The sequence below is a fragment of the Excalfactoria chinensis genome, chromosome 5, assembly GCF_039878825.1.
Source record: "Excalfactoria chinensis isolate bCotChi1 chromosome 5, bCotChi1.hap2, whole genome shotgun sequence".
NCBI lineage: Eukaryota > Metazoa > Chordata > Aves > Galliformes > Phasianidae > Excalfactoria > Excalfactoria chinensis.
The window spans coordinates 50615420-50621090 of NC_092829.1; positions in this window are offsets into that span (position 1 = coordinate 50615420).

A 5671-nucleotide genomic window follows, 5' to 3' on the forward strand; every position below is an offset into this window, starting at 1 on the left:
AGCCTAAAGGCAGGCACGTGCCTTGCGTGGCATGCGAGGACACGGCGTGTTAAAGACCTTTTAAAGACTGCTTGCTTTTTTTTTTTTTTCCCCTTTCTGTCTTCTTGTAACTGGCTGATCCCAGCCCAAATGTTCCCATTCCTCCGGGTGATTGCACGCACGTACAGGACGGGTTTCCCTTCGTGCAGTCGCTGTTCCACCAGGCACCGTGCTTTGCTCCAGTCTCAGCTGTCTGCGGGGAGTGTGGACCGAGGGCTGTGCGTGCTTCAAGAACACTTGGGGCACTGTCAGGGAGCAGACGGGGTGTTGGGGCAGAAAATGAGGGCCTTTCCCTTATTTTCCTTGTTTTCCAGAGCAAAACTTGTGCCAACGCAGCTTGCTCAGGACTCAATTTCTCCACTACCCCCCCCCCCCCCAGGCACCCTGCAGCAGGGGAGGAAGGGACACTTTGCCCCATTATAAGTGCGCATATAGCCCAGTGCAGCTGGCATCCTCTTTTTGGTGCTGCCGTGCGTTAGCTGGAGCTAGAAGCCGGCTGTGAACAAAGGGAAGAGCTTCCCAGACAGGATAAGTGGGGGCTCTTCCAGCAGCCTGCTCAGCAGCACCATTGATGTCAGCAGGAAATTTCATCCCAGAGATTAAGAACTGAGCCACCGGCTGAATGGTGTTGTTTGAAGCAGGAGGGGGGAGTTGGGCTTGGGGCAAGCAGCACTGCCACCAATTCTGGAGAGCCCTCGGGCCTGGAGTCTCGCAGGGGGCGATGTCAGCAGCAGATCGTGCTCTGAGTCCAGGCTGCCTCGTGGGTCACACATATACAAAGCATGGCAGCACTCCAGCCAGTGCCCATCCTGCTTTCTAAAGGGCTACGCTGAAGCCGGCTGCAGCCGCTGGCACAGCTCCAGGCCTTGCTCCACACGGGGTGATTTGATGCAGCACTGGGAGGTCTGAGCAGTGCACAGGGCTGGACTGCAGACAGCTGTGTGAGCATCGCTGCTAACGCTCCTGGGGAGCAGCACTGCTCGTGCCTGGGTGCAAGCCCTGTTCCGGAGAGACGTCAAGTACGTGACTTATTCCCTCCAGCTGCTGGGTGGAAACAAAACCCCCACGTAACGCACACGCAGCACAACAGAGGCTGTCATTCTGCAAGCTGTCACACAGGAGAGGGGCTGTCCCCTTGTCCTCCCCCACCAGCAATGGACTGGAGAGCAGAGTAACTAGTGATGCTCCAGTAAAAAACACAGGGAGGCCGGGTACAGGACTGCAGCCAGCGATCCTCTGTCAGCAGCTACCGGAGAGTGAGGCTTTGCTTTTACATCTTGCAAGTGACTGATGAACCCTGGAGTGAAGATGTGCAGTGGGCACAGGAGTAGCTTCAAGCGTTGTTGGGTGCAGGATGGCACTGAGAGCTTTTACCTTGGGGAGAAAGGGGGGGGGGGGGGGGGGGGGGGGCGGGCAGAACGCGTGGCCAACGGTTCCCCCCCACCCCCCCGCGCACCGCCTACGTGCGCCCCGACACTGCCCTGATGGCCCGGCCCCGCGGAGCGTACCATGGCCGGGCGGGGGCCGGAGGGGCAGGGAGGGGGGGGGGGGGCGATCGGGGAGGGGGAGAAGGGGGCTCCCCGCGGGCTGAGGAGGGGCTGCTCGCGGGGCCGGCGTGAGGCGAGGCGGGGAGGGAAAGGGGAAGCGGGGCCCGGCGGGGCGGGGTGAGCGGGGCGGGCGGTTCAACAGGTACAAATGGTTCCTCCCCGCAGCACGGACGTGCAGAAGCGAACGCGCCGCGCCCGCCGCTGTCACCGCCGAGAGGGGGGCGACGGGGGGGGACGGCTCCGGGGGGCGGGGCCTGACTCGCCATTGGGCGGTGCGGTTTGGGGGCGTGGCCGGCGGGCGGGCGGGCGGAGCGGCGATTGGCGGACGCGGAGAGGGGCGGGGTGAGGGGCCGCGGCGCGCGGCGTGGGCCGGGCCGGGGCAGAAGGAGAAGTTGGCGGCGGCGGCGGCGGCCGTGGGGAGCGTGGAGCTGCGCGGCCGCGGGGCGCAGGTGAGCGACGGGACGGGACGAGGCCGGGCCGGTGGGGAGGGCGCGAGGAGAGCCGCCCCCCGCGAGAAGCGGGCCGACCCCGGGGGGGGTGACCCGCCGCCGATCCCGGGCGGCGTCGCGTCTCGCCCCGCGCTCCGCGCTGAGCGGTGTCTCCGTGCCGCAGGTGGGCCCCGCCGCCCCGTCACCCTCCAGGAGCAGGTGAGCCACTGACTAACGCACATTGTGCTCTCGGCGACTCCACTGTGCGTGTGACAGCGGCTAACCTGCTCCTCGGACATCGCTGTGCGGCCGCCTCACGTCGCCTCGTCCGCATGACGCCTCTCGCCCCGAGCGGGACACGAGGTGCAGAGACACGCCGAGGAATTCCCACCCGTCCGTCTGTCCGTCCGTCTGTCCGTCTGCTGGCTTGCCATCGCCCCGTGAGCGAGAGGTGGGATGCTGGTAGGGCAGAGCCGCATGGCGTGGGCGGCAGCGGGCCAAGGAGGGATGGATCTCCTCTTTCTGGCCCAGTCCGCTTCCGAAGTCAGTAAATGCTTACGGACACCGTACCAAGTTAAAGGGATGCTTTATCCCAGCTGGTGACGTCTTGATACCCAGTGAGTGACTAACTGAACTGCTATTGCCAAGGGTGTGTTAATAGAAGAAACCATGCCTGGTATTGCCCTGGATGAGTCACCTTTAAAGAGAGACTCTGTAATCTGTTAAATGAGAAGCAGCAACGAGCTTTGCTTTCCTTCTTTGCTGTTTGCTTCCCATCGCACCCCGCACCTTTGCTCGCTCTTTCCTGCTCCCACCCGCGGGGCTGCCTGTCCCTCTGTCACCGTGGTGCCACACAGCTGAGGAGCACAGCACAGGGGCTGCTCACCAGGCAGCACAGCTGTCGCTGGGAGTGGAGGAAGTGACGAGGCAAATTGCTGCTCGAGCAAAGTTCTCTTTCGATTTTGAACCCATAAAGAAGCCGGGTGGTTGGAAAGTGTCCTGTTAGGTTATGGCATGGCTTCATCTCCCGCTTAAACTAATTGCAAGCAGGCAGTGCCCTCTGAGCTTTCCAGAAGGGCCTGGGTAGTCTCTGTTGTGGCTGTGTTGCTTGCATGTAACCCTGGTCTGTTGCAGCAGTGCTGTCAGTAAGCGCTTAACCGTACAGAAAGGCAGCACAACATCCTTCTTGCAGACCCAAGTCTCCCACACAGAAGTGCTACCTGCCCCCATTTCCCCTGCCTGTACTCCTCTGACATTTCTCTTGCCAGGTCCTGGAGGAGCTATCTGCTCATCAGGAAGGAAAATGCAGGAAGGAGGCATGCTTTGCATGCCTTGTGCAGAGCAAGCGAGTCAAGGTTGCTCCTGCACACCAGAAAGCTGCCTGAATTTACCAAAGCTGCTTTTACACTTGTTCTGTAGCTCGGTGCCCAGCTGCTGGGGATCCCACTGGCAGAAATGGCTCTGCCGGTCACTCTGATAAAGTTGGTCCTGCTTCCCATCAAGCAGCACTCGGTATGAAAACTTGTGACTTCCCTCTACCTTCCCTCCACCGACCATCCTGTTCGGCTCCAGTAAGCAAAGGCAAGGGATTGAATGAAGTTTGTTTGCGTTTCCTTTCTTTTTTTTTGTGCTTCCCTCCCAGTAAGTGGGGGAAACGTATCACTGAATTCCTGTTTTTAACATTCTTTTGGCATGATTCAAAACTAAAGTACTGTGCTGTCACCTGAAGTGTTCAATAAACGGTGCAAAACCAGTGTCTGGATGCTCATTACTCTAACCTGGGGCTTGGCACATTGTGAAGCAGGTCCTTAAGGTGGCCTTTGGTAAAGAGGAAGCTGTGCCTGCTCAGGCATGGCTGATGCGTACTGCATGCTGAGTGCTTCCCATGTCTCATTTTGCCTCTAGAGCAAGAGAAGGTGGACTTGAAAAAGAGAGTGGGAGGTGTCTGTCATGGGGACCTGGCTGTCCCTCGAGCCCAACTCCCCACCACTCCCATAGCAATGCCTTCACCGCCTGCCCTAGCACAGAAGCCCTTTCTAAATACAAAACCTGTGCAGCTGGGGCTGATCCAATGAGAGCTCCTGGATAATGAGAAAATACACTAGGTCTAAGATCGCCCCTTCAATTAAGCATTCAGTTTTTTTCAGTAGCTGATAACCAGATTTGTAAGGTGATACTTAGCCTGGTAACAAGAGCATCCAGGAGCTCAAAGCTTTAATGCTCTCGCTGAGGATGGATGCTGTAAGATTCTGGGGAGAGGCAGAGGTGTGCCTTACAGGGGGGGGATGCTGAAAGGTGGGTCTCTGTGTTGACTCTCTGTGCACCTCAGAGATATTATTCTTCTATTTTAACGCTTTGCAGAGGGAGCAGGTGGAACCTGTCGTGCACCGCACTGGGAAGAGCATATCATGTTCTGTCAGTAGCGTGCCAGTGGCAAATCCTAAAGCTGCAAGCAAGTCTCAGCGAGGAGCAAGTGGGCCTGTCAGGAACAGAAGGAGAAGGAGTACATAAATTGTTTAAGAGTAAGAGGAAGTCAGTCAGTTAAATGTAAGCAGAGACTTATATAAGACATCTTAAAAAAAAAAAATCTGCTGGCAGGAGCTTCCGTTGGGAAAGAAAGTAGCTCATCCATAAACAAGAACATCTCCCGACCTCCTCTTGTGCTTCTTCTTCTTTTTCCAGCACAAGGTAGAATGTCCTCTGTCTTCACTTAGAGACATAAAGAGGAAAATTGTGAGAGCAGACACCACTCAGTACACAGACACAGGGACGTGCACATGTGCCAGCTCTAAGCATTCTTCTCTGGCTGCTGGAGACTGGTATTGTAGGATCTCTGCACCCAGAAGCAGTAAGCAGAGCATCTGTGCATCAGTCAGAGCAAAACTAACGTGTGTTTTATCCTCCAGTCATTCACACCTTTCCTTACGTAACTGGTTCCAAAATGCATGCTTTGAAAGCTGCTTGTCAAATCCAAGGGCTGGGAGGAAACACAAATACTTCTAGTATTCGAGCTGAATTTCAAAACAAACCCTGGGGAACACGTACAGGCACCAATTGCTAGTAGGGGTGGTTCAGGTCCCCACACTGGCAGTGCCCTTGAGAATCACAAGATGTCCTGAGTCAGAGAGGACCCTCAAGGATGCCCCTGGGCACCCTGAATTCAAACCCTGTGCCTGAAAAGCCACCCTAGTGTGGCTACTAACCCAAACCCTGCCTAGGAGGAGGATGGCTGGTGTTGCAAGCAGACACCCTGAGGTGGATGGGAGTGTCTTTTGTCATGCAATAGAAAAAATAAATAACCAAGGTTTGCCAGACACACGGTGCCCAGCACCTCAACTGAGCAGCTTCAGAAGAGGCACGGGAGCACAAGGACACAACTGACATTCAGCCTGTGGCTGAATTCCTCTCCCGCACAGTGCCTTGTGCTGACAGAGCCTGCAGGTACCTTGCATCTCTCAGCAAACACAAAAAGAAGGACACTGCCACTGCGCACTACACAAACACTCTCTGCCTCACAATTTTTAGGTGCTGAAGAGCTGGCAGGGAGGACCATCCCACCTGGGGAAGGAAGGAGTCCTTCCCACTGTCCTGCCATGCATGGTGCCCCAGGGCTGTGGGGACACAGCTCCCTGCTGGCCCCGGCACAGCATCCTCCAG